The sequence below is a fragment of the Somniosus microcephalus genome, chromosome 20, assembly GCF_052327205.1.
Source record: "Somniosus microcephalus isolate GS21.2 chromosome 20, FLI_Smic_1.0, whole genome shotgun sequence".
NCBI classification, from domain to species: Eukaryota; Metazoa; Chordata; class Chondrichthyes; order Squaliformes; family Somniosidae; genus Somniosus; species Somniosus microcephalus.
Window position 1 is genome coordinate 46,211,988 of NC_141006.1, and position 13,415 is coordinate 46,225,402.

Here is a 13,415-nt window from a genome sequence, read left to right on the forward strand (position 1 = left end):
TGCGTGCATACAAGAAAAGTTTAAACTGTGTTGGCAACCTAAAAGTACAGTTTAAAAATAGCAGAAGTACCAATAGACAGGTGGTCAACGGCATTTTTAACCCTTTCCCGGCAAAGATTGTTGGCCCGTTCCGATTTGAAAATAACACACTGAATAGAAGTTAAATTGAGAATTAGCAGTCAATACATTTTTAATCGGTTGCAGTCTTGAGAAAAGATGGACAACTGGTACAACATTATAGGAAATGCAAATTAAGGGCTGGGAATTGATATCACAGAAACCCCACAGTGCAGATAGAGGCCATTTCGGCCCATCGAGCCTGCACCGACACATATCCCACCCGATCCCCGTAACCCCTACACATATCGGAGCGGGTGCAGAGCATTCTGAAGGGGGAGGGGGATCAGCCAGTTGTCGTGGTACATGTAGGTACCAACGATGTAGGTAAAAAGAGGGAGGAGGTCCTACAAGCTGAATTTAGGGAGTTAGGAGCTAAATTGAAAAGTAGGACCTCAAAGGTAGTAATCTCTGGATTGCTACCAGTGCCACGAGCTAATAAGTTTAGAGAGAGTAAGATAGATAAGCTAAATACGTGGCTTGAGCAGTGGTGCAAGGGAGAGGGATTTAAATTCTTGAGGCATTGGAACCAGTTCTTGGGGAGGAGTGACCTGTACCAAGGGGACGGTCTACACCTGAACTGTGAGGGAGCCGATGTCCTCGGGGTAATATTTTCTAGGGCGGTTCGGGAGGATTTAAACTAATTTGGCAGGGGGATGGGAACCTAGGTAGTGGAAAAGAGGGAAGTCATATGAAGTCAGAAATAGATGGTAGAAAGGTGAGAAGCAATAAGCAAAGGAGAGAAACACAAAGGGCCAAACTAATTCATAATGAGAGTGTGAAAAAAGCAAGCCTGAAGGCTTTGTATCTTAATGCTAGAAGCATTAGGAACAAGGTGGATGAATTAGTTGTGGAAATAGAGGTAAACAAGTATGATTTGATTGGGATTACAGAAACGTGGCTGCAGGGTGGGCAAGGCTGGGAACTTAACATCCAGGGATATACAATATTTAGGAAGGATCGGCAAAAAGGTAGGGGAGGTGGGGTAGCATTGCTGGTAAAGGAGGGGATTAATGCAATGGAAAGGAAGGATATTAACTCGGATGAAACGGAATCTGTATGGGTAGAAATGAGAAATAGCAAGGGGAGGAAAACGTTAGTGGGTGTGATATATAGGCCTCCAAATAGTAATATGGAGGTGAGGGAAGGCATAAAAAGGGAAATTAGAGAAGCGTGCGATAAGAGCACAGCTGTCATCATGGGTGACTTTAATTTACATATTGATTGGACTACCCAAATTAGTAAAAATTCTGAGGAGGAGGAATTCCTGGAATGTTTTCGGGACGGTTATCTGGACCAATATGTCGAGGAGCCGACTCGAGATCAGGCCATTTTAGACTGGGTATTGTGCAATGAGAAGGGACTTATCAGCAATCTTCTTGTACGAGGCCCCTTGGGTCAGAGCGATCATAATATGATCGAGCTCTCAGTCGAGATGGAGAGTGAGGAAATTGAATCAGAGACTAAGGTCCAGAACTTAAATAAAGGGAATTACGAGGGTATGAGACGGGAATTGGGTAAGATTGATTGGGTGGTGTTTCTGGGGGGATTGACAGTGGCTAGACAATGGCAAGCATTCAAAGATAGAATGGAAGAATTCCAGAACATGTTTATACCGGTTTGGCATAAAAATAAACCTAAAAAGGTGACTCAACCGTGGATAACGAGGGAAATTAGGGACAGCATAAAATCAAAAAAAAGGGCATATCAACTGGCAAAAAAAAGCACCAGACCGGAAGATTGGGGGCAGTACAGGATACAGCAAAAGAGGACAAAGGGATTAATCAGGAAGGGGAAAATAGAATACGAAAGTAAACTTGCAGCAAACATAAAGACAGACTGCAAAAGCTTTTATCGGTATATCAGGAGGAAAAGACTGGTAAAATCCCAAGTCGGTCCCTTGCAGTCCGATTCGGGAGAATATATAATGGAGAATAAGGAAATGGCAGACCAATTAAACTCATACTTTGGTTCTGTATTCACAAAGGAGGACACAAATAACCTCCCAGGAATATCGGCAAACATAGGGACTAATGAGAGGGAGGAGCTGACAGAAATTAGTATCTCTAGGGATATGGTGTTGGGTAAGTTGAGGGGACTGAAGGCCGACAAATCCCCGGGGCCTGATAAACTACATCCTAGGGTACTTAAGGAGGTGGCCCTGGAGATAGCAGATGCTCTAAGGATCATCTTCCGGAACTCCCTTGACTCGGGAACAGTACCCGTGGATTGGAGGGTAGCTAATGTTACCCCAATATTTAAAAAGGGGGGTAGAGAGAAAGCAGGGAATTATAGACCAGTAAGCCTTACATCGGTTGTGGGCAAAATGCTAGAGTCCGTTATTAAGGATAAAATAGCGGAGCACTTGACAAATGGGGAAAGGATCGGACAGAGTCAACATGGATTTACAAAGGGTAAATCGTGTTTGACTAATCTGCTGGAATTTTTTGAGGAAGTAACTGGTAAAATAGATGGGGGAGAGCCAGTGGATGTGGTGTACCTTGACTTCCAGAAAGCCTTCGATAAGGTTCCACACAAAAGATTATCATGCAAAATTAAGGCTCATGGGATTGGGGGCAAAGTATTAACGTGGATAGAGAACTGGCTGGCGGATAGAAAACAGAGAGTTGGAATAAACGGCTCGTTTTCGGAGTGGCAGGCAGTGACCAGCGGGGTGCCGCAAGGATCTGTCCTGGGACCCCAGCTGTTCACAATATATATAAATGATCTGGATCAGGGAATTGGATGCAATATTTCCAAATTCGCCGACGACACTAAACTAGGAGGAGGGGTGGGCTCTGATGAGGATGTCAGGAGGCTACAGTGCAATTTGGACAGGTTGGGGGAATGGGCGGATACGTGGCAGATGCACTATAATGTGGATAAATGCGAGGTTATCCACTTTGGGGGTAAAAACAGGAGGGTAGATTATTATCTAAATGGCAATAGATTGGGAGATGGGGAAGTGCAGAGGGACCTGGGTGTTCTTGTGCACCAGTCACTGAAGGAGAGCATGCAGGTGCAACAGGCGAGTAAGAAGGCAAATGGTATGTTGGCCTTCATATCAAGGGGGTTCGAGTATAGGAATAGGGATACCTTACTACAGCTGTACAAGGTGCTGGTGAGACCGCATCTGGAGTATTGTGTACAGTTTTGGTCGCCCCATCTGCGGAAGGATGTTCTTGCCATGGAAAGAGTGCAACGGCGATTCACCAGGCTGATACCTGGAATGGCGGGAATGACCTACGAAGAGAGATTAAATAGTTTGGGCTTGTACTCACTGGAGTTTAGAAGATTGAGAGGGGATCTCATCGAAACATATAAAATTATGGCAGGCCTGGACAGGCTGAATTCAGAGAGAATGTTTCCAATGGCCGGGGAGCACAGAACCAGGGGCCACAGTCTAAAAATAGCGGGCAAATCATTTAAAACAGAGATGAGGAAGAATTTCTTCACTCAAAGAGTGGTGAGCCTGTGGAATTCCCTGCCACAGAGGGCTGTGAAGGCTAATTCAATAAATATTTTCAAGAGAGAATTGGATATATTTCTGAAGGCTAAGGGGATTAAGGGTTACGGAGAAAAGGCGGGGACGGGGTACTGAACTGGTAAGATCAGCTATGATCTCAGACGAAGATCAGCCATGATCTCATTGAATGGCGGAGCAGGCTCGAAGGGCCGAATGGCCTACTCCTGTTCCTATCTCTATGTTTCTATGTTTCTATCCCACCCTATCCCCGTAACCCTACGTATTTAATCCCCCTAACACTAAGGGTCAATTTATCATAGCCAATCAACCTAACCCGCACATCTTTGGATATATTTGGCTTTCATGTATAATGTGAATTTCCCAGCTAACATGACAGTTCTATTCAATATGCCTCCATTTTTTTTAAATATGGCCTCTTTCACATCAAATTGTGGCCACCAGGTGTTTCTGACCAAGCCCAATTTGCAACTCGAAATGTAAAACTTGTTTTAAATGTATTAATTTATGTCTGTAACTGCATTTATTTTTAAAAAGAGTATTGGTCTGTGTACTGTGATCTGGATAAAATCTAGTATGCACTGCTTTGAAAGTCCCTTATCTGCCAATAAATGAGCCATTCAATTTTCAGTATGTTTTTTGTACTAAAATTGTTTTATCTTCCAACTGTCCATAACTGTGCAGAGATGGAACTGATGTTCTCGGGGTAATTTTTGATAAAGCAGTTCGGGAGCATTTAAACTAGTATGGCAGGGGGCTAGAAACCTATGCAGTGAAATAGAGGAAAGTGAAAGGCAGACAGAAATAAATGGTAAAAGGGTGAGGAACAAAAAACAAAGGGCCAAACTAATTCATAAAAAATGTGAGCATAAAAAAAGCCTGAGGGTTTTATACCTTAATGCGAGAAGCATCAGGAACAAGGTAGATGAATTAGCTGTGGAAATAGAGGTTAATAATTATGATCTAATTGGGATTACGGAAACATGGTTGCAGGGTGAGCAGGGCTGGGAGCTTAACATACAGGGGTATTCAGTATTTAGGAAGGATCGACAAAAAAGAAAGGGAGGAGGGGTAGCATTGCTAGTAAAAGAGGGGATAAATGCAATTGAAAAGAAGGATATTAACTCAGTTAATACAGAATCTATATGGGTGGAGCTAAGAAATAGCGAGGGGCGAAAAACATTAATAGGAGTGGTATATAGGCCTCCAAATAGTAAAATAGAGGTTAGGGAGGGCATCACGAGGGAAATTAGAGAAGCGTGCAATAAGAGCACAGCTGTCATCATAGGTGACTTTAACTTACATATAGATTGGACTAGCCTAATCAGTAAAAATAATGAGGAGGAGGAATTCCTTGAGTGTTTAAGGGATGGTTATCTGGATCAATATGTCGAGGAACCAACTCGGGAACAGGCTATATTGGACTGGGTACTGTGCAATGAGAAGGGACTAATCAGTAATCTTGTTGTACGGGGACCCTTGGGTCAGAGCGATCATAACATGATCGATTTCTCACTCGAAATGGAGAGCGAAGAAATTGACTCAGAGACTAAGGTCCTGAATTTAAACAAGGGGAATTATGATGCCATGAGACGGGAACTGAGTAGGTCTGATTGGACAACGTTCCTGGGAGGACTGGAGGTAGATAAACAATGGCAAACATTTAAAGATAGAATGACAAAATTGCAAAAATTGTTTATACCAATCTGGCATAAAAGGAAATCTAAAAAGGTGACTCAACCGTGGATAACAGGGGAAATTAGAGACAGCATAAAATCCAAAGATAGGGCGTATAAAATAGCCAAAAAAAGCGCCAGAGCGGAAGATTGGGAACAGTTTAAGATAGAGCAAAGGAGGGCAAAGGGCATAATCAAGAGGGGCAAAATAGCTTACGAAAACAAGCTGGCGGAAAATATAAAAACTAACTCCAAAAGCTTTTATAAATATATCAAAAGGAAAAGACTGGTGAAAACCAAAGTTGGTCCATTGCAGTCAGATACGGGGGAATATATAATGGGAAATAAGGAAATGGCAGATCAACTAAATGCATACTTTGGGTCAGTCTTTACGAAGGAAGACACAAAAAACCTCCCTGGGATATCGGGAAAAATAGGGACATTGGCAAAGGAGGAACTGACGCAAATCAATATCTCTAAGGATATGGTGTTAAGGAAGCTAAAGGGATTGAAGGTGGACAAATCCCCAGGGCCTGATAACATGCATCCTAGGGTACTGAAGGAGGTGGCCCTAGAGATAGCGGATGCACTAAGGATGATTTTTCAGAATTCATTAGACTCGGGAACAGTGCCGATGGATTGGAGGGTAGCTAACGTTACCCCACTATTCAAAAAGGGGGGTAGGGAAAAAGCAGGTAATTACAGACCTGTAAGCCTTACATCAGTTGTGGGCAAAATGCTGGAGTCCATCATTAAGGATGAAATAGCGGAGCACTTAGCAAATGGGGACAGGATAGGACAGAGTCAACATGGATTTACAAAGGGTAAATCGTGCTTGACTAATCTATTGGAATTTTTTGAGGGAGTAACTGGTAGAATAGATGGGGGAGAGCCAGTAGATGTGGTGTACCTGGACTTCCAAAAGGCCTTCGATAAGGTCCCACATAAAAGATTAGCATGGAAAATTGAGGCTCATGGGATAAAGGGAAAAGTATTGGCGTGGATAGGGAACTGGCTGTCAGATAGAAAACAGAGAGTTGGAATAAACGGCTCATTTTCTGAATGGCAGGCAGTAACAAGTGGGGTACCACAGGGATCTGTCCTGGGCCCCCAGCTGTTCACAATTTACATTAATGACCTGGATCAGGGAGTCGGATGCAGCATTTCCAAATTTGCAGACGACACTAAACTAGGAGGGGGGGTGGGCTCAGAGGAAGAGACCAGGAAGCTCCAGAGCGATTTGGACAGACTGGGCGATTGGGCGGATAAATGGCAGATGCACTATAATGTGGACAAGTGCGAAGTTATCCACCTTGGGTGCAGGAACGGGAGGGCAAATTATTATTTAAATGGCAATAGATTGGGAGAGGGGGAAGTACAGAGAGACCTGGGTGTTCTTGTACACCAGTCACTGAAGGCGAGCATGCAGGTGCAACAGGCGGTCAAGAAGGCAAACGGTATGCTGGCCTTCATAGCAAAAGGGTTAGAATACAGGAACAGGGATACCTTGCTGCAGCTGTACAGGGCACTGGTGAGACCACACCTCGAGTACTGTGTACAGTTTTGGTCGCCTCATCTGAGGAAGGATGTTCTTGCCATGGAGGGGGTGCAGCGGCGATTCACCAGGCTGATACCAGGAATGGCGGGAATGACCTATGAGGAGAGACTATGTAGTTTAGGGATGTACACACTGGAGTTTAGAAGATTGAGAGGGGACCTCATAGAAGTGTATAAAATTCTGACAGGTCTAGACAGACTGGATGCAGAAGGAATGTTTCCCTTGGCGGGTGAGAACAGAACTAGAGGACATAATTTAAGGATAAGGGCTAAACCATTTAGGACAGAGATGAGGGGGAATTTCTTCACTCAGAGAGTGGTGAACCTGTGGAACTCATTGCCACAGAGGGCAGTGTACGCCAGCTCATTAAATATATTTAAGAGGGAATTAGATATATTTCTACGGGCAAAAGGGGTTAAGGGTTACGGAGAGAAGGCGGGGACGGGATACTGAATTAAAGGATCAGCCATGATCTCATCGAATGGCGGAGCAGGCACGAAGGGCCGAATGGCCTACTCCTGCTCCTATCTTCTATGTTTCTATGTATCTAACCTTGTAGCACACGTGTGGTTTAAGTTAGTATGATGTACATATTCATCTGCAGTATTTTGTATCCCACCATTGCAACTTATTTTTGTTCTCTCTAAGGTGAGGTTCTGTGGAACATCCTGGATTGATTTCTAACACATACCATGAGTAAATTGGCAAAGAATCAATGGAGAAATCAGGAATGATGCCCCATGCCACTAACGGATATTACCAAAAAGAATTGTATATTGGGTACCAGATGGGTTCTGTTTCTCCCATTATTATCCTCAGTTACATTCATATTGCTCCCATGAATGAGAGAACACAGATTTTTGTAAAGCCTCTGAAGCTGGGGCGTTCTCAGTTTTCAGTGTCATCAGCTCTTAAGTTGCAACATTATCCGTCCAGTAATTCTTATTGATTGGACAAAATGTATAGTTTCAGGATCCCCGTTTTCCCAGCTTCACCAGTGGTTCAATTATCCCAAACTAGGATTGGTAACAACAGAAAATGCTGGAAAAACTCAGCAGGCCAGGCAACATCGTGGAGAGAGAAACAGAGTCAATGTTTCAGGTCGAAGACCCTTCGTCAGAACTGAGAAAAAAGCAGGAAATGAAACGGATTGGTAAATCTTTGGTTTGTCCAGATGGGAAGTCCGGACAACAACTTGTCCCATATCTACCTTAAACGCTTTCTTCAGATACTCCCCATTATATACTAATTATCCTGAGCAAGGTGTGCATTAATGGATAAGTTAGCTAAGGAAAGTAATGAGGGCAGTTCAAGTTCCAATGCAGAATACACCTCCTGTTTATTAAGCAGGTTGCCATTAAGATTGCTTGTGATACTGTAAACGTCATTAGTTCTATACAAGCAGCTATACTGACACACTCAGTTTTGGTCCTCCGGAGTGGTTCTGCACTCTGATTATGCATTTTCATTTGGCACGAAGGAGTTTTTAACTAGACCAGTTGAGGAAATGCAGGAAAGGCAACCTATGAAGGTTATTTTAGGTCTCAATCCTAAAAGACCAAACAAAAATAAAATATTACACTGGCAAGCAAAGAAAAATTTTGTGGCTGAATAACATACCTTCAGAAGATTTCAAGACCCACTACCTTTTCTTAAATCTACCAATTAGCTTCGTACAAACCTGGACAGCTACAAGGATCCACAGCCCAAACTTACTAATACTAATAATCCTACTGATTTCCATAAGCAGGGCCCAGTGTGAGGAAACTAAACATTTTATAAATGTCTGGATACAAATTAGCATAGTTGTATGACTAAGGAATAAAAATTCACATTGTATTCTTTCATCTTCAAGGCCCTTTTGAAAATTATGGGGAAATCATATAAACTTGCCATGAATTCAGTAGCAAAATAAATTAAGAGATTGTTCAGATAAGGAACAAGTGTTGTTGAGGTTTTTTTCATGTAACCTTATAGTTTGAAGAAAAAATACCAGTGGTAGCTTATTGGAGACACAAGCCTCCATAACCTTGATTTATATATAACTAGCTGGAGTGCCCGGCGGTGCTGAGGCTTTTTTGAGGGCATGTTGTTGTTGGAAGAGAGAGAGAGAGCGACTGGGGGGGAAGAGAGAGCGACGGGGGGAAGAGAGAGCGATGGGGGAAGAGATAGCGATGGGGGAGAGAGAGTGACTGGGGGGAAGAGAGAGCGACTGGGGGGAGAGAGAGACAGAGAGAGACTGGGGGAGAGGGGGGAGAGAGAGAGAGGGAGGGAGGAGAGAGAGGGAGGAGAGAGAGGGGGGGAGGAGAGAGAGGGGGGGCACTTTATATCCCTCCAATGGATTCCCCGTACTTTAAAGAGGACACCTTCACCAACATAGAGGGGGAAATTATCCAATACCAGGCCCAGGAGAACGTGTTGATCTGTGGGGACCTCAATTCAAGAACGGGCGAAGAACCAGACTTCACCAATAATCAGGGAAACAATTATGTATTCGGGAATAACCACTTTGACATCCCTTCCCTTCCATACAGGCATAACTGCGACAAGCAGACAAATACCAACGGAAAACAGCTACTACAGCTCTGTCGAAACCTGGGTCTGTACATTGTCAATGGTAGGTTCATAGGAGACCTCCTAGGAAGATCGACCTATTGCTCACCTCTTGGCTGCAGCACAGTAGACTATATGATTACAGATTTGGACCCATCCTCTTTCAGAGCATTCACAGTCAAACCACAAACAACACTGTCAGATCACAGTCAAATTACTATGTATCTCAAAAAGACAGAAACAAACAACATAGAAACACAACCCAGTAAACTGTACAACACCAAAAAATCGTACAGATGGGCCAAAAACGACACGGAAAAATACCAGAAAACAATTAGCAATGCATCAACTCAAGCCCTCTTGGACACCTTTCTGGATAACATATACACTCACAATAAAGAAGGCGTAAACCGGGCAGTAAATAACCTAAACAATATTTTTGATAATTTGGCAACAAGTGCAAACTTGAAAGCTCGCAAGAACAAACCAAAAACAAAAAACTATGAAAAATGGTTTGACCCAGATTGCCATAACATGAGGAAAAAACTTAGAAAAATATCAAACCAAAAACACAGACATCCAGAAAACGAGGAATTACGCTTTACTTATTGTCAGACACTAACACAATACAGAAACACACTCAGAACCAAAAAAGAGCAATATATTAAGAATACACTCAGCTCCATGGAGGAATCCATTGATTCCAATTGTTTCTGGGACAACTTGAATACACTACACAAAAAACAACACGACGAATTGGCCATTCAAAATGGGGACACATGGGTAAACCACTTTGAAAAATTATACCAGAAAAACACACTAAGGCCAGAGCAACACCAAATATGCAAAAAACTGGAAAAGCTAGAAATGGCCATAAAAGATAACCAAAACCCGCTAGACTCCATAATAACAGAAAAAGAACTTTTTGAAAAACTCAAGGACCTGCAACCAGGAAAAGCTTGCGGGACAGACGGCATACTAAACGAGATGATTAAACACACAGACGACAAAATGAAACTGGCTATCCTAAAACTCTTCAACTTGGTTCTGAGTGTCGGTTACTTCCCTGATATCTGGAACAAAGGACTCATAACGCCCATATACAAAAGTGGGGACAAAGTCGACCCAAACAACTATCGAGGCATCTGTGTAAACAGTAACCTGGGGAAGGTATTCTGTAGCATCATAAACAAAAGACTTATAAACTTCCTTGAGGAGCACAATGTCTTGAGTAAAAGCCAAATTGGATTCCTGCCAAACTATAGAACATCAGATCATATCTTCACCCTACAGACCCTAATTGACAAACACGTTCACCATAACAAAAGCAAAATCTACGCATGCTTTATAGATTTCCAGAAGGCTTTCGACTCCATCTGGCATGACGGTTTATTCCTGAAACTTATCGAAAGCGGGGTAGGGGGAAAAACATATGATGTAATTAAATCAATGTATACAAACAACAAATGTGCAGTTAAAATTGGAGACAAACAAACAAAATACTTCCCACAGGGGCGGGGGGTGACGCAGGGCTCGCCAATCTCACCGACACTCTTTAATATTTACATAAATGAATTGGCAAAACTACTTGAACAATCTACAGCACCCGGCCTCACCCTATATGAATCCAAGGTTAAATTCCTCCTCTATGCAGACGACCTGGTTCTGCTGTCACCAACTAAGGAGGGTCTACAGCAGAACCTGGACCTGCTGGAATCGTACTGCCAGACTTGGGCCCTGACAATAAATCCCCAAAAAACCAAAGTCCTTGTGTTCCAGCAAAGATCCAAACATCAGGGACCCAAAATAAATTTCACACTAGGAACAACCAAAATTGAACAAACCACTAACTACACATACTTGGACTTAAAAATCAGTTCTACGGGAAACTCCAAACTGGCTGTGAATGAACTGAAAGAGAAAGCAAGAAGGGCTGTCTATGCCATTAAAAAATCAATCCAAATAGAAATCCCAATTAGCATTTGGCTAAAAAATTTCAAATCAGTAATTGAACCAATTGCACTCTATGGCAGTGAGGTATGGGGACTGCTAACACAACAAGAATTTGCAAAATGGGACAAACACCCAATTGAGATCCTACATGCAGAATTCTGTAAAAGTATCCTCCGGACTCAAAGGAAAACAGTAAACAATGCATGCAGGGCGGAACTAGGCCAATATCCATTAATAATCACTATCCAAAAAAGAGCCACCAAATTTTGGAATCACCTACAAATGAGCAACCCCCAATGCTATCACTACGACGCCCTGAAATGCCAAGAGCTGACCATAAAGAAGAATACCCTCAGTCAACTAGTCCTGGGACTCAGTGAAGTAACTACTAACACTACTAACAATAACCAGCCCCAGGACAGTGACAGCGTAACACAAAGAATTCAACCCAACACAATCGTTGCTAAGCAAAAGGAAAAATATCTGACATATTGGGCAGAAACAACAAAAACCCAAAGCAAACTCAATTGCTACTTGGCCCTAAACAGACAATACAACATAGCTGATTACCTGGCCATGGTAAAGGATAACAAACTGAGAAGAACCTTGACAAGGTACAGACTTAGTGAACATAGCCTAGCGATCGAAAAAGGCAGACACAGGCAGACCAGGCTGCCAAGAGAGGACAGGATATGCTCTCACTGCAGTCAGGGAGTAGTGGAGACAGAGATGCACTTCCTCACAGCCTGTGGAAAATATCAGGGCATCAGGGAGAATTTCTACCAAAAATTCTCACAAATATGCCCTGAATTCAGAAATCTGAATGACAACCAAAAACTCCCATACCTACTGGGGGAGGAGAGAAGCTGTGTAACACTGGCGGCACACTATGTTACAGCTTGCCATGAACAGAGGGACAACCAGTAAACTAAGAAAAGAGTATATATAAATAATGCGAATGTATATTTATACACTCAGGGATATACCCGTTTATACACTGTATGAATAGAACTGCGTTTATGTGTTCAACCATAAATGTATTTTGATGCTTTGGCAACATAAGATGTACCTTATCATGCCAATAAAGCGATTTGAATTGAATTGAATTGAATTGAGAGAGAGAGAGGGAGGAGAGAGCGGGGGGAGAGAGAGAGAGGGGGGAGAGGGGGGGAGAGGGGGGGGGGAGAGGGGGAGGGGGCAGAGAGAGAGGGAGGAGGGAGGGGGCAGAGAGAGAGGGGGAGGGAGGGAGGGGGCAGAGAGAGAGGGGGAGGGAGGGAGGGGGCAGAGAGAGAGGGGGAGGGAGGGAGGGGGCAGAGAGGGGGAGAGATGGAGGGGGCAGAGAGAGAGGGGGAGAGAGGGAGGGGGCAGAGAGAGAGGGGGCAGAGAGAGAGAGAGGGGGAGGGAGGGGGCAGAGAGAGGGGGAGGGAGGGGGTAGAGAGGGGGAGGGAGGGGGTAGAGAGAGAGGGGGAGGGAGGGGGTAGAGAGAGAGGGGGAGGGAGGGGGCAGAGAGAGAGAGGGGGAGAGAGGGAGGGGGCAGAGAGAGAGAGAGGGGGAGGGAGGGGGCAGAGAGAGAGGGGGAGGGAGGGGGCAGAGAGAGGGGGAGGGAGGGGGCAGAGAGAGAGGGAGGGAGGGGGCAGAGAGAGAGGGGGAGGGAGGGGCGGAGCGAGGGGGAGGGAGGGGGCAGAGAGAGAGGGGGAGAGAGAGGGGGCAGAGAGAGGGAGAGAGAGGGGGCAGAGAGGGGGAGGGAGGGGGCAGAGAGAGAGAGAGGGGGGAGGGAGGGGGCAGAGAGAGAGGGAGGGAGGGGGCAGAGAGAGAGGGGGAGAGAGAGGGGGAGGGAGGGGGCAGAGAGAGGGGGAGGGAGGGAGGGAGGGGGCAGAGAGAGAGGGGGAGGGAGGGGGCAGAGAGAGAGGGGGAGGGAGGGGGCAGAGAGAGGGGGAAGAGAGCGGTGGAGGGAGGGGGGAGAGAGCGGGGGAGGGAGGGGGGAGAGCGCGGGGGAGGGAGGGGGCAGAGAGAGAGAGAGGGAGGGGGAGAGAGAGGGAGGGGGAGAGAGAGGGAGGGGGAGAGAATTTGAAAA